This window comes from Lissotriton helveticus, chromosome 5_1, assembly GCF_964261635.1.
Source record: "Lissotriton helveticus chromosome 5_1, aLisHel1.1, whole genome shotgun sequence".
Taxonomy (NCBI): Eukaryota; Metazoa; Chordata; class Amphibia; order Caudata; family Salamandridae; genus Lissotriton; species Lissotriton helveticus.
In genome coordinates this window covers 1,247,228,905-1,247,248,013 of record NC_136065.1, presented here as the reverse complement: position 1 = coordinate 1,247,248,013, position 19,109 = coordinate 1,247,228,905, and the positions used below count along the sequence as shown (strand labels likewise).

Here is a 19,109-nt window from a genome sequence, read left to right as displayed (position 1 = left end):
CAATTATTTCTAATGCATGAATGGCAAACACTGGCGTGCGCGACTCACACCCCTACACATTTTTAGGATTACACATTTGAATATTTTAGGTGAAAGCCTTGTTGGCTCTCGAGGGAATTAATGGCTCACTCCCATTCTGAATCAAAAATATCACATTTGGTGTCTTCTGCACTAAAAAACGAATTTATGGCTCAAACAAAGCCTTATATAACACCCTATTGCAGAACATATCTCTATAAATAAATGTTGCTATCAAGCTCAGATAGGCTGACCGCCTCCCTTACAGATCATTGAAGGGACTGTGTGATAAGCTAATGCATTGTGGGTGTTGCAGTCTTGTTCCCATTGAAATAAATGACAAAACACGCCCGGAAACAATGATATGTAGGTGGACATTTTTGAAACAGAAACAGTGTCCATAATGACCTAGCTCGACGCGGTTACCCTAAAACCAGTGAAGACCCCGATGTCACTGTTAAACCGTGGTTCCAGTTTACGATTTTCATATAACGGGTCTATGTTATTCCGAGAAAAACACGAGTAATTTACTCAAACTGGAACTAACTACACTGTACACTGACTAAAAAGGCACAGCTACAACTGAACTATTTAAAGTCAAAAAACCAGACCACCAATAAACACAATTAAATCAGCTAAACCCAAATGCGTTAGATTGGGTTAGAACTCTCTTCCATTACTCGAAGCCGGAAGTTTCCCCTCTATCATAGAGAGGTAACTGGCAGGAGAGACGGGTCAGTGGAGCAGGCTGGGAAGGGGAGGAGCGCGAAAGACAGGTGACCGCACAAAGCTATATATAGAGGTAGGTTCCGGGACTTGGCAAAGAGTAGCAAACATTGAAGGGGGATTGGTGCTGGGGGTTTTATTCTGTAACCTGCACAAACTGCACGCTGTGTTTTCTTTAATTTGTTCTCTCTCTATTACTACTGGTCACCGCTATCCACTGATCCAGCCCTAGTGGTTGCACAATCACGGCACAGACTAAATGCAAACATGCCGTGCGGTGGCTCTCTGCGTCCTGACGCACGTGTAAAAAAGATAAACATTTTAATGATCAAGGAAAGTTTTTTGTACTTTCGCTGGAAGTTATTTCATGGAGTTTTGGACTACAGTGCACGTTTTAATAGATGTCAGATGCTCTATGTTTTATGTGACCCCTTCAGCTAGAACAGATTTTTTAGCCAACTCCCCTTTGTATTCTGGGACTTGCAGTTTCACTGTTACTTTCTACGTATGGGCTTAAAACCCCTGCTTATTACGAGATTTTGGGTAAAAGGCGGGGGCAAACGGGTATCTTATGTGAAATGACCATGTGATTAAACGAATCAGATGTGCACCATTTATTAATTTGTTTTAAGTGTTTATACATGTCAAAGATTTTATATTTCTGGAGCCTTTTTTTTTTATCAGATCGATTCTGTTTCCCGAAGACTGTAACCTCCGAGTGCCTGCCGATTAACTCTCGGGACTCGCCATAGGGTCTAAAGTCTCCATAGTGTGTTAAGTGTGTTAACTAAAGTAATAATTTAACCTGGAGACTCGGAGGGAGAGGCTGCTTTTCCTGGAAAGAGCCCAGGCTGCATTGATTTGTATCGCTGAAGCCCTCTAATCACTGACAAATCTCAGCGTGCAAAAGTTGAAGTTAACTGGTGTGATGAAAGTGCGCATATAACAAATCCCAGCAGACCTCTCTTAGTGAGCAGATTTTTGGCACAGGAGCGAGAGGGTATATCTTCTGTTTCACCACTGGCAAGAGGTATTTCCCAGAAACCGGGTTAGCTGCAGTTATGGGGAATTAATTTCAGTCCAATGGTCCATATATCCATATGGAAATTGCGTGGGGAATTTGCATTTTTGGGCACCTCACCTTTTTCTCGACCCCTGCTTACAGATCATCCCAAAACTTTCCAGGAAGGAGCTGAGGCGGATGATCTTTTTTTTTTTTAGTTAAATAAATATTCTTCCAAACTGCGCCAAAGTGTGTGTGTGTATATATATCTATATATATATATATATATATACACTTGTAAGCAGAAGCCCATATAAATACATACAGACAACCTCGTCCATATACCCAGACATTGATATTTTTATCATGTTTTAGTATATATGCAGTTATTTTATTTTGTTTGAATATGTTGTTGCCCCTCTATAGAAGGCATAAAACATCATAAGCATAGAAACCGCTACCTAACCTGTGATGTGATGTTTCAAGTTAAGTATGTTACGGGGGTGATGAATAACATTTTCACTAAACTTGGGATTTTCCAAGTTGTATATATGTGTTTCCGTTTCATTCCACAGGTTATGATAACAGCTAGGTTATAATTGAGACATGAATAATTATTCAAATATATACATGGTGCATGAGATTGTGACTACCATTGGTAGAGGCTACATTTTATTTCAATACGGAATAATATTTGTATATCGATACTCCAGTAGATTGTGACTACTACATGTAGAGCCCCCCCTTTTTTATAAATGTAATTACGCCAGATTATGTGTTAACGTGTCATTATGAAGAAAACAAGCAAAAGTCCCTACTTGGTGGGGATATACCCTAGGGCGTAGAGTAACCTGGCCAAAAGGCTTAGGAGGTTATCTATGCTCACACAACTAGAAATATATCAACATTCCATCATTTTATCATACTAATGGCGGCTAATAGTCAGTGTAGGAACCCTATCTATATGTGCACACAATAATGAAAATTAAAAAGGCTATAATCATTACCAGTAGAAAATCAGCAATTTATTAAAAAGTCATACATAAACATTTGTATCACAGAAATATTACACAATAAAATACACAATTACAAAAAACCAAAGGTCGACGCGGCGTTTCGGTGTCTTTAGTTGATGGTGACACCTTCTTCAGGACAGGGTTTTTTTTGTTAAAAATATCTCTACATATGAGGGAGATATGAGACATATGATTTCTCCTAGAGGTGCAGAATTTTTTCTATCTTTAGTCTGCCATCTGGAAACTTTTCCTCATTGGCGAAGTTATGTCAAATGTTTTAATACACCTGAATTTAAAATTTCAATTATATGGTCTTTGCTGTATCTGGGGCGACCACCGTCTATCTTTTAGGCATTAACCACACGTAACTTATGTGGTGGCATCTATGCCGCACTCCAATTTTCCATGTGTAGGTAGGGTGTACGTTTTTTACTTTCCGTTTTCCTCTACCCGCTTGCTTTATCCTTCATTTGGAGGCGTCTTTAAATTACGCTTTATTTTTTCTCCACCTATTTGGTGAGTGTCGGCCTCCCCGTCGCCTCGTTCCGGATACAGCTTCCTTGTGATTATAGCCTTTTTAATTTTCATTATTGTGTGCACATATAGATAGGGTTCCTACACTGACTATTAGCCGCCATTAGTATGATAAAATGATGGAATGTTGATATATTTCTAGTTGTGTGAGCATAGATAACCTCCTAAGCCTTTTGGCCAGGTTACTCTACGCCCTAGGGTATATCCCCACCAAGTAGGGACTTTTGCTTGTTTTCTTGATACTCTCTACCCGGTCCCGTAAACGGTCCTAAGGGTACCTCCCTCCTTGTGTTGTGAACGTGTCATTATGAACACCACTAGAGTGTAGCACTCAACATATTGTTCTTCACACATTTCCAGGATTTTTGTTTGGTTGTTATATTGGTTCATACGTCTTTTGTTATTGTTATCTTTTTTCACAACATTAGTATTACATACGATACTGAGCTACATCTTTGCACTGAGTTGTCACGTAAGCCTTATAGCTTGGATATACTGTTTTGGAAATTTTACTCTCGTTAGCCTGCCTTCTGCATATACAGAGGATAAGACTTAGGTTCCGTATCATATGGAAACCTTATTATTTGAACTACATGTCCCATAAGCCTATGCTTTCTGCAGGTGTACCATATTAATACCGGCACTATTTAAAGCTGGTATTGTATCCTTACGCGTTTCTTCTGAATCGAGCTTGGATGTAGCAGTAATTCATTAGTAGCTGGTAAGCATGTTTCCTAGTGCTCACGCGCATAGTTTCGCAAGGGTCAGATGGAATCATTCATATATTACACAGTTCAGTTTCAGTTCAGTTCAAAAACTTTATTCGAATTGAATTTACAATTCATAAAAGTATACAAATAAAAACAAAATTAGAATTCCATCTTATTTGCTCAGAATTTAACATTACTAAAAACAGTTAAAAAAAATTATTAAAAAGAAGTAAAAAATAGATAAAAAACGATGCAATCAGGTGAGATACATGTTAATTAGTTATAATTAGTTGGCTATTGCTATCCCATAATTATAGTCTTTCTCACTCTTAAGATTGTATTCAAGTAGAGGCTCACTGTACTAATGGTAAGGCAGTTGTCTAAGGACCTTAGTTTATTATAGGCATCTCTAGCTTTTCTTAAGCCCCAGACAACAAGAGAGGTTTTAAGATTTGTCGTCTAGGGTGGCTATATAAAGTACAGAAAAGAGCGCAATGTATATTTGATTGGTATGATTTTTCATCACAAGGACAGCGTCTTTTTTCTCTCGCCCAGTCGTTGCAATTCAGAAATGATACAAGTCTATAAAAAGTTTCCAGGCGAAAGTATGTCAGGAGCCTGCGATGGTGCAGGGGTTGATCTAGTACAAGATACAGCTGAGTACCCCTTTGGGATGTCACCTCATCGTGACTCATGACAGATTTTTTAGTCCTTTCATGCTTCCATCTTTGCAATTCCAAATGTTCTAGGAGAGTCTTTTTTAGCGTGGATCGCGAGAGCTGTTCAAGTGAGGCCGGGTCGGTAAAATATTCAGGATGACCAATCTCACTAACAAAGTTCTTGATGTAGCTAAACCATGTAATGTTTTTTGCCCCATCACAGCTTAAGCAGTCCTCTATAATGGTTCTATTCAGTTCTGTAGCAGTGTTAGTCCAGACATTGTGCCAAAGTAAAACAGGGGCTAGTTTTATAATATCCGTAATGTGAAGGAGGGCAACTTCGGCGTGTAAGGCATATATAGCAGTGTTCTTCGATGTAGCTATTAAGAATCGCAGGAACCTGTTCTCGACTCGCTGTATTGCCTCCACTTGCTGCCAGCCCCAAATGCCCGCCCCATAAGTGCCAGTGGCCACACATTTAGCTTTAAATATTTGGAGGAGCTCTTACTGTGTTTGCAGAATTTGGGTGCCAGCAAAACGTGGACAGCGTCATATCAATACGATAGCCTTTGAGAAGTTCAGCACGTTAAAAGGTACGCATAGCGACTCTGAGGGTTCTATGACAGTTACCCGTATACACGATATACACCGCTGTTGAGTATGTTTTTGTTTATTTTAAGAATTATCCATCTGACTTCAGATCCGTAATAGGGGAACATCGTGCACATTGCAGTTCTATTGTTGATGCAAGAGGTAACTAGTTTTATTTGTATTTAGGACAGCTTGTACGATGGGTTAGTTTGAATGTTGTCTTTTCTATCATTGCTTTTAGGGTCTTTCTCTTCATAACATTTCCGCTAGATGGTTAGTTGAGATGAGTGTGTTAACGCAGTATTATTGCCGAGTACACAGGAATACAGTTTCATATACATGTTAATCTAAATTAGCCGTCTCACTTAATTAGGAGCAAGTTTTTTGACCTCCTATTCTGAAAATTCCTGGTAAATATTGACAGCATACCTCGACTGTTCATGGTTAGACAAAGGACAGTGTTTATAGGTTTTGCAATTTCATGATGCATTTACTAGTAAATGTTTACCGCTTTTCCAGGACGGATATACTGTTGTTTTCCTACTTCAAATTGGATGTATATTGTATAGCATGTACGTCTGATTGCATCAGAAAGTCATTTCAAGTTTGGAGTGCCATTAAATGTCAGGTCGGCTCATGATACTTTTTTATTCATAGACTCTTTCCACGTTTTCGAACTTATCGCAGCACGAACTTTGATGTACATTGTGTTCGCTCATAGTCAAGTACAAGAGTTATGAGGTATGCAGCATTACCATGAGTTATCTCGTTAATGCTAGATGATTCCCCACGCATTCCATGTAGTATTCATTATTTCTTCACTTTTTAGAACTCTCGTGTGTTGTTGATTTTATGAAGACTTTCACTAATAATGTGGAGGAAGCAGGTTACAGGTGCGTGCACAAACACGGCTCTTTCTAACTTACACTGTTCCCTATGTTTACTCCATTAGTTATGTTATGTTATGTTATGTTACATACATTTGTATTGCGCACAGCTGCCCCAGCTAAGGGGCGTCCTGGCGCATGGCAGGTAATATGCAACACCTACAGGGAAACACAACAGATAAAGAGACAAGGAGCTGGATTATTAAAACAGAAAGGTTTTTAAAGCTTTACGAAAAGCTAAAAGATCGTCTTGTAACCGCAACTCTACAGGAAGAGAGTTCCAAAGCTCGGCTGCTCTGACCCGGAAGGATCGGCCACCAACCCGACACAGCCTGTATCGAGGGATCACAGTAAGTGCTTGGCCCAAAGATCTCAAGGACCGGGTAGGCACATACCAGGACAGAAGGTCCGCAAGAATTTGAGGACCCCCTCCCCTCAAAATCTTGAACGCCATACACAGCACTTTAAACTGGATTCTTGCCCTGATAGGCAGCCAATGCAGTGATCTCAATGTACCGGAGACGGAACTTGTTCGGGGTAAGCCAACAATGGCTCTCGCCGCGGCGTTCTGAACGCGTTGGAGGCGGGTAACCTCAGCCAGATTGGACCGTACCAGGAGAGAGCTTGCACAGTCCAGGCGAGATAACACAGTAGCCTGGACTATCAGCTGCCTGGTACGATGGTCAAAGAACTTCAGGATGGGACGCAGCGACCGTAGGATGCCAAAGCAACAGGCCGCAGTTTTCTTCGAATGGCCCACAAAACTGAGAGCAGGGTCCATCCATACTCCCAAGTTCTTTAATTCAGTGACCGGAAGGGGGGCAGGCCCCAGCTCAGCAGGCCACCACCTGTCCCCCCATAGTTCCGCCCTCCTACCGACGATCATGATCTCCGTTTTCTTAGCGTTGAGCTGGAGACAGTTGTTCTTCATCCAGCTTGCCACCGCCCTGAGTCCACTCTGAAACCTGGGGGCATCCCGGTCCGGATCACCGCTGATCGTAACCGCTAGCTGAGTGTCGTCGGCATATGAGACCATGGTCATGTCCCATTGCTTGACGACCTCAGCCAGCGGTCTCACGTATAGATTGAACAACGTGGGACTCAGCGAGGAGCCTTGCGGCACCCCCTGTTTCAAAGGATGGAATTGGGACTGGAACGGTGGCACGGCAACGCTAAAGAAACGATCGTCAAGGAAGGACCGGAACCACTGGAGGGCAGGGCCGCCCAGCCCAATCTCCTCCAGGCGATGCAACAGGATGGGATGAGAGACAGTTTCAAACGCGGCGCTCAGATCTAATAAAACGAGCGCCGCTGTCTGCCCCGCGTCCATCACCGTGCGAAGATGTTCAGCCATGGAGAGAAGGGCGGTCTCCGTGCTGTGACCAGCACGGAACCCATTCTGGGTGGGATCCAAGATGTTAGCATGGATGAGGTGGGCCGAAAGAACTTTGTTGACGTGGGCCTCCAACACTTTGGTCGGCCAAGGGAGCAGGGAGATAGGCCGATAGTTTTCAGGTTTATCTGGGTCCAGAGAAGGTTTCTTTAAGATGGGAGAAACCACCGCCCGCTTCCAGCTAGCGGGTACCGTGCTGGACTCCAGCGAGATGTTAATCAAGGAGTGTACCACGGCACGACCCACGAACGACTGATCTCTAAAGAGAGTCGAGCTGAGCGGATCAGAGGGGACCCAGATTTAACCTGCTGCGCCAGGAGGTCAAACCCTTCAGATGTCAACGGGGGCAGCACGTGCAAAACGGTATCTCTGTATGAATGAATGAATGAATAAATGATATTTATTGTTTGGTTACTAAAAACCATTACATAAAACCAAAATACAAAACTCTCAGCATTACAAAAGTTAAAATCAAACTACAGTTTATCTAATTGCTCCATAGGTCCCAGAAATTCCAAATGAAAGGGTTCATGGGCCCACAGGCAGCACTATGACCCGACTAGTAGAAATCATTAGCATTGCCCGAGCTTGAAATATAAATGTTCCGAAAGCCGCCATGTACTTTACCGTAGACAAAGTATAAAGATAGCTAAGGCCCTCCTTTGCAGTACGTGATCCAGATTGTCTTAGTAATGGCCTAAGATGGAGACTCCGGGCCAGACGCAGGGCCGGGCAGCAGAAGAGGAGGTGGGACAGAGACTCGCGTTTATACATGCAAAGCCTGCATTCCTGGACTCCTGAGCTTGCCTGACCACCTGGATATAGTTCATTTAGGGGCAATGGGTGAAGTCTGTACGCCAAGATCTTGTGATGGGCCGAGCGGCCCACTGCCTGCGCGAGGTGAGGTTTAGCGGTGTGCAAAATGTGCGGAAGACACAGGGTCTCATGCAAGCCTTTTCTTCCAAGCGCCTCCAGATCCAGTTCCCGTGACCTCGCATGCACTTGTTTTTTAATTGCGTTTTTGATGGCAGAATATTTGACGTGTTCAGGGTTCCATGAATCCATAGCGAGATTGAGCTGGTCCATAGCCGTTTCAAAGGTGGCCGACCAGGGGTTCCCTGGCTCGCTAAAGATACCTTTCAAAACTGCCTTTAGTGTGTTCTCCTGTGCTGCCATTGTTAAAAAGTAATACTTGCTTAGGGCGGTCAGCTCTTCTGGATTTTGCTGATTAAGTGAGAACTCCAGACGGACGAGGGTGTTTCTGGTGCACCTTGGAAGATGGAAAAGTTTCTTATATGCTCTGCAGTGAATTTTTTCTAATTCATTGCTTAGTTTGCCCGGAAATGCCTGTAGAGCATAATTGAGTGCCGGCGTGAGCTTAGCTTTAAGTACTCTGTTGATGGCCGTGGTAGACGGGCTGTATAAAGAGGCTTGCAGCTTGCAAATGGCATAGGTGATGGATTTGCCTTTAGCCTGAATTGTCTTAAGATGGCCACTTGCACGTCCGGATTCCTGGAAGCAAATGCCCAAGTAGGTGTACCGCTGCGTGCTTTCCAGGAGGAGGTTGCCTAACCTCCATTTTAAAGATTTCTTCCTTGGGTAATGACCAAAGATCATTATTTTAGACTTGGTTGGGTTTGCTACAAGCCTGTTACTGTCATTATATGCAGCGAGTGCCGTCAACGCCTTTTGTTGCCCCATTCTCGTGTGGTCCAAAAGGACCAAGTCATCAGCATACTGCATAAAGAGGATTTTAAATCCACCGATCTTTGGAGTTGCCAGGGCGGCCCCAGTCAAGGCCTTCTCCATGTCTGCTGTATATAGGTTGAATAATAACGGGGCTAACACACACCCTTGTTTAAGGCCTCTGTCTGTGTTGATCTTAACGGATGCGTGGTCCCTCGAAAGTTTGATTCGCACCCATGTTTTTTGATAGAGGGATTGTATCGCTCTTAACAAAACCGGATTGATGTTCCATTGGACCAACTTGTGCCACAGAATTGCGTGTTCTACCCCATCAAACGCCGCGGAGTAGTCGATAAAGCAGGCGAAGAGGGGGAGGCTTTTGCTTGACCGTGCGCGATGTGCCAGGAAAGAAAGAGCAATAATGTTGTCAACCGTGGCAGACCCAGGTCTGAATCCGGTTTGGCAGAACGGAAGGATGCCTTCAGCACTGGACCAGTCTACGAGGTCCCTCAAGATGGCGCTAGCATACGCTTTTCCCTCAATATCCAACAAGGCGATCATCCGGTAGTTGGACGGTTCAGATTGTTGGCCTTTTTTATGGATAGGCTGTAGAGGCGAGCCTCTCCATGAATCTTCAAACTACTTTATTTACCAGAGCCCCCTCCTTCTAATATTCAGAGTGCCCACAGATTAGGTCACTTGCCTACTACTGCTTTTACCTCCAAACAAATCCAGAGGCGGCATTCTTTACTTCCTCAAATATGCTGACTTGCTTAAGTTTCTCTCAGCAGTCAAGAAGATGAAGAGGGTCTCTTGATCTGATAGTAACATTTATTTCTCACAAAACTATGCTGAGAGTACTGCTACAAGATGCAAATAATTTCTATCCATGAGACCAGCTCTCCTCTCCCTTGGAGCCCATTTTGGACTCTTCCATCCTTTCCTGTTTAAAGTCACCTACAGCAACAAGACCTTTACCTACAAGGACCCATCTCAAATGAAAGCATTTGTTAAAGACTGTAGAGTTGAAACTATGGTTGCTTCTAGATCCACTAAGACTTGACATTTTTGCTTTATTCTAATGCTAATTGTTGGGAGACACCTCTCTGCACTATGATGTTTGTTCCATTCAGTATGCATTGTTCCACATGTTTTTCTTAATTATCACAATACAAATATTATCACATGCCACCCTTTTATTCAAACATTATTTTACTTATTTTCCTGTTTGAATTTGTCCCGTTCTTTGTCTGATCTTCTTCTACAAGTCTCCCTCTTGCCCTCTTTCTGGTGCCCCGCTTTGTCTTCTCTTCCATGTGGTTTCACCACCCCCTCCTCTTTTCATAATACCCATAGGTATGTCCTCCTTCCCTCATGTATATTGTTTTATATTCTCAGTATTTTTTATATCCTTTTGCTCATTTTCTAGTATCTTTCCTTTTTCTTTGTTCAGTTTCTCAAACTACACCTTTTCTTCACTCCTTTTACTCCCTCTTTTTACCACTTGCTTCTCCATTTTTGGTCTATGTTAATTGTTCTCTTCATATCATTGGATCGATCTTCCAATATTCTTTCCTTTGTCAATAAAAATTGTATCTTGGAATGTCAAGGGATTGAGTTCACCAATTAAGCGACAACGTGTTTTAACACATCGTTCGAAATTTAAGGCTGATATTGCTTTTATCCAAGAATCAGATCTTTCAGAATCTTTGAAAATGAAGAAAGGGTGGGTTGGCAATGCTTTCTTTTCGCCAGGTAATGGTAAGAAGAATGGTGTTGTAACTCTGTCATAAATCTCTCAATATTAGTTACATTTCTCAAGAAACAGATAGCGAAGGACATTGGTTACTTGCTAATTTGTCAATTGACAATGTTCCAATTTCTATTTTTAACTTATATGGTCAAACTAACACAGATTGTCAATGTTGGTCAGTAGTTACCCAAAACATTTTGCAATATTTAGATGATAATTTAATTCTTGTAGGAGATTGCAACCAGATTGTTGACCCATTTCTTGATAGAAATTCCGCTTCAACTCATGTGTCTAACAACTCTCAACAATTGTTTGTTCATGCCCTCAAACATTGTGGACTGATTGATTGCATGGAGACTCCATAACCTTACTTATTGTGATTATACTTATTTTTCCCAGCTCTCCATACACAATGACACATGTTTTAAACTGCATACTTTATCTCAAAAGCTAGATTCTGCTGACATAGGTTTTATTTCATATCTGACCATGCCCCAGTTGCAATTCAAGTAGACATTTTGCCTAATACTGTTTCACCTAACAGATGGAGATGTAACAATTCACTTTTACTAAATACTTCCTTCACCTCTGCCTTTTCCTCTTTCTTCCATGAATTCTTTCAACTTAATCACACTTATGAGCTTTCTTTCACTCTGTCTGGGATGCCTTTAAACCATCAGATTTGTCTAAAAAAAGAAGAAGCCTTTACCAATAAAAACAACAATGCTTAGAAAAATGAAACAATTTGAACACACATACTATACTTCCGAATCAAAGGATTATTTACAAGAACTTCTCAATGGCAAACTTCAGTTTAATCAATTTTCCACTGATAGTGCATCATTATTCCTTTTAAAATTCAGTGCCACCTTTTATGGTGTTCAAAATAAGTCCGGCAAATTGCTATCTAATTATTTTAAAATTAAGAATAGTGATCAAATGTAATCCATTCTGGACACTCACTCAACTCTGCTACACAAAGACCCAGACATATTAGGAGAATTCACTCATTTATAAAAGACTATACACCCCTGATCACGTTCCTTCTGACCTTGACATTTTGAATGACCTCTCATTTATACAAAAATCTTTGGATAACCGATTACATTTTGCAGAGTTAGAGGTGGACATTACTCTGTCAGAGTGTTATAATGCTTTATCCTCTCTTAAATCTATTAATGCTCCTGGATCTGATGGCTTTACTACTAAACTTTTAACAAACATTTCTGAATAGCTTCTTCCCAAATACTCTCTTCTTCTCTCTTCCTTTTCTCGTTAAGGTAAATCATCTAGATCCTTTTTAGACGGTCTTATTTGTCTTATTCCCAAAGAAGGAAAAGATCCACAGATATGCAAAAATTACAGACCCATCTCTCTCGTTAACACCGACAAATATACTCGTAAGCTTTAGCCCTCTACTTGTAATCCTTTTTACCCAAACTACTTGGAAAGGAACAATCTGGATTTGCTAAAGGGAGATACATATCTGATCTAAAACATGGTTGTTTAACCTCTAATGTTATCCGAACTATGACCTGTGCAGGCTGCTCAAGTGCTGAGCGATCCTCTTGGAGATGATTTGTGTGCTCTGTATACTCATATAACATAATATAATACTCGACTACTGTTGGAACTGGCACTTTCTTGTTGGCTTAGGCGAGGCCTTAGCCAGGCAGAACCTACCACTCCCATCGGGGGATGATTACACACATTGTATAGCCTGTGCTTACCCTTGGGTAGCTTGGCACTGAGCAGCCAGACTTTTGACAAAGGCAATGAGTATGAAAGTATGAAAAAGGCTTTATTTCGATAAAAACATATATTAAAAGCATGAACATAAAACAATACTTTAACATCATGAAAAGATTCGTTTTTCATCAACATGAACACGCAAGTGGCAACTTCTTACAATTTTTCTTAAAAAATACACATATTACAACAAGGGTAAAACGCAAAGTACCAAAGTAAGAACTACTTGCACATAAGAGTAAAATCACAAATTAAATATTTTCTCGTGGCTTTTTCGATCTGATGGACCAGGCCCATCTCAAAAACTTCGACAGACCACATACGTACAATAATCGAGTATCGGACTTAAAAATGCGCAGCGCTACAGAATGGTGTCTAGTGCCCAGTTCTCTACATAACGGTTTAAGCTAGCAGTTCCTCTGTGATTTATATGCTGGACATGCGAACAGGATGTGTGCCATAGATTCTATTCTAGACTCACAATTTGGGCAAAAAGGGGATGTTTGAAAAGGGACTTTCCAACGAGCAGTCAATTCACGTATTGGTAATATACCATCCCTGAAATTTAAAATACAAAGCCCTATCAAAGGGCTTCTGAATAATGTCAAGATAGGGTTCACAAAATGCAACATCCTTGATCCTCAAAAAGTCATCGGTTATTCTGCCTAATTTGGGATTAGAGTTGTATTTACTAGATACCCAAATCCAATAAAGTTTCTTCAATACTGCTTTTGGTGGGGCAGATCTATTTTCCCATGCATCGTTGAGGCCCAAATCACAAAGCAAGGATTTAACATCTTTAAGCCACTTAATTTTATGCCATCCCATCATGGACATTACTTCCGGCAGACCCTCCGCATACTTTGCTAACTCCGGCACTCGCCACAGCCGAGCCCATAATAAGAGCGGTCGGACTTTTGCCAGGTCATTAATTGAAAGACACCCCCGATCAAGTAACAGTGGGACCGAAGGGGTGCTCTGGGAAAGTGCCATTAAATCTTTAAGGAATTTATTTTCAGATTTTGTTAACTGTTCCATGTTACTTATACACCACAGTTGGGCTCCGTATAGGGCCGAGCTTACTCCTCTTGCTTTGTATATTTCGATAACCAGGGCAATGGGTCTAGTTGATGAAGAGCGTTGTTCCTTAAGGATGGCCCCCACTACCCTTTTATGGCACAAGAGCATTTTCTGTATATGAGGGTTCCACTGCATGGTATCGGAAATGCGTATGCCAAGATAATCAAATACGGTAACCCTTTCCAATGGTACAAGGTTCAAGACTGGGGGCCTGCCAAGCTTTTTTGATGGGTTCAGTACTAAATACTTGGTCTTATCTGTATTTATTACAAGCCCTCTCAGGATACAGAAGGACTGGAAACTATCTAGGAGGCTCTGGAGGCCCAGAGGGGACTTAGAAATGAGGAGGGTTTCATCAGCAAATAGGAGAGTTGGAATTCGCTCGCCCACCAGGGATGGTGCATCAGATGGACTTTTCAGCAGGTGCTCCACCACACCGTTCACGTAAAGTGAGAACAGAGTGGGAGCAAGAACACATCCCTAGCGGACACCCCTATTCACTGGAATTTTATTTGTCTTCTGCCCCTGTGGGCCCCACCTCACTTGAACGAAGTTACCTTCGTGAAGCCTCACTAATATTGACAGAATGTTCGAGGGAATACCCATTTCAGACAACACTCCCCATAAATGTTCCCGGGGCACCAGGTCGAAGGCTGTCTTTAAGTCGATAAACACGAGGTAAAGACTGCCTTTTCCTATTAGACCACTTTCCCAATAAATAAGTAGCAATCTAAAGGCCTGCTCTATAGTCCCAATGCCATCCCTAAATCCCTCTTGGTAGTCCGAGAGGATTTTATTTTCATCAGCCCATTGCAAAATTCTCTCGAGTACCACCTTCCCAACAACCTTCTGGGTGGAGTCGATCAGGCTTATTGGACGTTAATTGGCAGGGTCGCCCCTGTGCCCCTTTTTAAAGATTGGGGCGACCTCTACCCCCGTCCACGACTCAGGGATTGTGGCACCATTATCAATGGCGTTGATTAAGATGAAAATAAGCTTTCCCCATTTGGGCAGGTCAGAACAAAGAAGGTCTCCAGGAATACCATCAGGACCTGCTGCTTTATGTGGCACAATGCACTTAACCGCATTTTCCACTTCTTTCTCTGTAAATGGGTAGCTATTAAGTTCCCTCAAGGTTCCCGAGAAGCTTTGAGAAATGGACTCATTTAAGCCACCCTATGGACACGAGTACAGTTTTGAGAAATGGTCGAACCACGTTTGGCTTGCAATATTGCACGTTATAAGGTAATTAACAGGTCTATTCTTAGATCTTATAATACTCCAAAAGCGGCCAGCATCTCTCCCAATGCTAGCCTCCTTAAGTGCTTGCCAATACTGGTCCTCCCACTCTTTTTTTGCTTCTAAAATAGTCCGCTTATACTCTTTCCTGGCCAGCTGAATCAGCGCTTGGGACTTACACTTAACTGCCTTGATTAATGCAGATTTCTTAATTAGGCATTTTGTTGTATACCAGCCCTCTTTGCCATTAGGCTTATGGGGCTCTCTAGGTGCCCCACCTTTGTTTTGGACTAAAAATAGATTACCCAACGCTTTGATGGTGTCTTGAAATTTTACCGACACCCTAGATGGATTACATCGATCTGCAGGGGTTATATCCAACTTAGTCTGTGCTGCCAGCAAGAGGGCCCCAATATTCTTGACTTTCCCCTCATCCAAAGCAACTTTGCTTCATTTCAGGCGCCTCCCACAATTGGATGGACGAACATCTAAGGTTGACATTGTTTCAATTAATGCTACAGGACCGTGCTCACACGGCCACAGCGGGTGTAGACTCAAAGAAAGTAGATTGTGATCGCGATCGGTAGTCGGTTGTACTTCCATGTCCTGCATGAAGCGCCAAAGCTTAAAATCAAGAAGAATATAATCAATCCTTGTGGAATGATTAACCCTATTATACGTATGGGCCCCAGTTGGATCTGAAACAGTTCTACCATTTGCAGCTCTTAAGCCAAACTCCATGACTAGTGTATTCAACTGTATAGCCCGTTGCGACCACTTCTTTATCGGTTGAATTGCAAGTGTAGGGATACCCCTCCTAGCATTATCCTTAGCGATATCTAGGATGTCCTCTGCCCCAAGGGGCTCAAATGTACAATTGAAGTCCGCTGCAACCAGGACATGCGTGCTGTTGTGGCATTGCCTGAGTTTGTTTTCCAGAAGTGTGACTATGGGGGATATAGCGCCACCGTTAGTGCCTCAGGCATATATATTAAATATTTCCATAGTTCTCCCTCTCCGTGCACCACTTACTGAGATCCTTAAGATGTCAGGGGAATTACATTGCATTTGCTTGGTGCTACATCCCAGGGAAATGCTAACCCATATTAGGAGCCCACCTGAAGGGCGGCCTCTCCCTGCGGGGGGGAGGGGGGGATACTGCTGGTAAGAAAAAGGTGGTATAGCCGACTTCATAGTGGGGCACCAGGCTCCAAGTCTCCTGGAAAATACAGATTGTATGAGACTCAACCAAGATGTTCAAAACTGGCAGATCTAATTTCTTAGACATGCCCGCTATATTTCAGCTCAGGATCTTTATAGAGGGACCTAGTACAGCTAAAGTGATAAAGATTGTACGTCTTTATATTAAAAGAAATTTGATGTTTTGAGCATCCATATATTGCTCCTCACGTTAATATTAAATACTACACCCCCATGTTATTGTTTAAAACATTACCTGTAGTTCTGAGTGTGTTGCCGCCTTCTATATACGTGCCATAAAGATCCTCCTAGACATAGAGGCACTTATTTTAAAAGCTATATACATAGAGTCACAGACACACAGAGTCATACGTACCGACTGAGACATACATATAGAGATGTACACATACATAGAGTTATACACACAGAGCAACATACATATATAGCTACACACACATACAGAGCCACACTTGTATTTATACATATACAGTCACATACATAGAGTGACACAAACTTAGAGAGTTACACATATACACTCAGAGCTATGCACAGATACTAAGAGCTATACACAGACTCAGACACATAGAGACACACTTACATTTACACATACACAGAGCTTTACACACACAGCCACACATATATATATAGTGATACAAACATACAGAGCTACACATACACAAAGACATACACCGACACTAATAGCTACACACAGACTTAGACACATAGAGAGGCACACTTATATTTACACATACACAGAGCTTTATACACACAGAGCAACCTATATTAAGAGTGTTACAAACATACAGAGCTACACACACAGAGCCATACACAGAAACTAAGAGCTACACCGACTTAGATACATACAGAGCTACATACACATTTGATAGTTGTAGTGTAAGTAATAGAGGGAGTACAAATAGTAATAAGTTCATACTTAGTAGTAGAGTGTGTAATGTTTGTAGAGTTTATAAAGCTGTACTTTTTATATCGTTAGTAGAGTTTTTAAAGCTTGACTTATTAAAGTAGTGATACATATTTGTTAATATGTATGTATATCTGTGCAGTATTTGGCATGCATATATATGTACATATGCATTTATTGAAGTAGAGCGCTGCATACATATGCATTGAAGTACAAACATTTGTTTTTATTGCTTGAAAATAATGAGTATTGAAATAGTTTTAACATATTTTTTTATTTTTTAGTATACCAAAGTATTGTACATTTTTTGAAAATGTGCATTTTTTTTATATTTTTTATTCGATGTTGATTTTAAGAGTCTTCAATTATTTGTATAACGTTTCCATTTTGAAAAATGACATTCACTGTTTTTTGTAAGTAATCCATGGGAGCATCTGCAAAGTCTTCTACGTCTGCTGGAATATCCAGGTAGTCTATTATAATCATATTTTGTATGTCCATTGATTTATAATGCTCATTGTCTTCAATTAGTACTGTTATTGTACTTTTTTCTTCTGTGGTATTTTCCAGTCCATAGATTGTAATTGTTATGTGTTCTTTATGTTGTTCTATTACATGCAAAATAAAAAATAATTGTTAATTGAGGCATTTACTGTGTATTTCAAATTTTGTTAGTTAGTTTGTTAGAGAGGGTGGCAAAGAGAGGGTGGCGAAGAGAGGGTGGCGAAGAGAGAGTGGCGAAGAGGGTGTTGTTCACATAGTTACTTACACACATAGAGTTAGTTACACAGAGGTACTGTCACAGAGATATTAGTACTTAGACATAGAGGCACCTCCCAAAAAAGCTCTTTTTAGAGAGTTACATACTTACACAGAGGCATACAGACATACACACACAGTCAAATAAACAGACAGAGCTACATATACACAGAGAGCTACACAGACATAGAGGCACTTATTTTAAAAGCTATGTACATAGAGTCACAGACACACAGTCATACGTACTGACCGAGGCATACATATAGAGATGTACATATACATAGAGTCCTACACACAGAGCAACATACATATAGAGCTACACACACATGCAGAGCTACACTTATATTTATAGATGTACAGAGTCCCACATATAGAGTGACACAAACCTACAGAGTTACACATACACTCTTAGAGCCATGCACAGACACTAAGAGCTACACACAGACTCAGACACATAGAGGCATACTTACATTTACACATACACAGAGCTTTACACACACATCCACCCATATATATAGTGATACAAACATACAGAGCTACACATACACACACAGAGCCATACACAGACATTAATAGCTACACACAGACTTATACACATAGAGAGGCATACTTACATTTACACATACACAGAGCTTTACACACACAGCCACCCATATATATAGTGATACAAACATACAGAGCTACACATACACAAACAGAGCCATACACAGACACTAAGAGCTACACACAGACTTAGATACATACAGAGCTAAATACACAGTAGATAGTTGTACTGTAAGTAATAGAGGGAGTTCAAATAGTAATACGTTGATACTTAGTAGTACAGTGTGTAATGTTTGTTAGTAGAGTTTATAAAGCTGTACTTTTTATATCGTTAGTAGAGTTTTTAACGCTGTACCTTAAATAAAGTATTGATACATATTTGTTAATATGTAAGTATATATGTATATTTGTGCAGTATTTGGCATGCATATATATATGTATATATGCATTTATTGAAGTAGAGCACTGCATACATATGCATTGACGTACAAACATTTTTTTATTGCTTGAAAATAATGAGTATTCAAATAGTTTTAACATATTTTATTATTTAAGTATAACATAAAGTATTGTACATTTGTTGAAAATTTGCATTTTTATATTTTTTATTCGAAGTTTATTTTAAGAGTCTTCAATTATTT

At 40.9% G+C, this 19,109-nt stretch overlaps 1 long non-coding RNA gene across 1 annotated transcript in view; it reads left to right on the top strand.

Moving 5' to 3' along the window:
• Window positions 1–738: 738 nt before the first annotated feature.
• Window positions 739–19,109, top strand: part of LOC144753565 (uncharacterized) — a 218,813-nt gene continuing 200,442 nt past the window's right edge. Inside the window, exon 1 of the long non-coding RNA XR_013594414.1 lies at window positions 739–820. This is a non-coding gene — a long non-coding RNA (uncharacterized LOC144753565). The remainder of the gene's footprint in view (window positions 821–19,109) is intronic.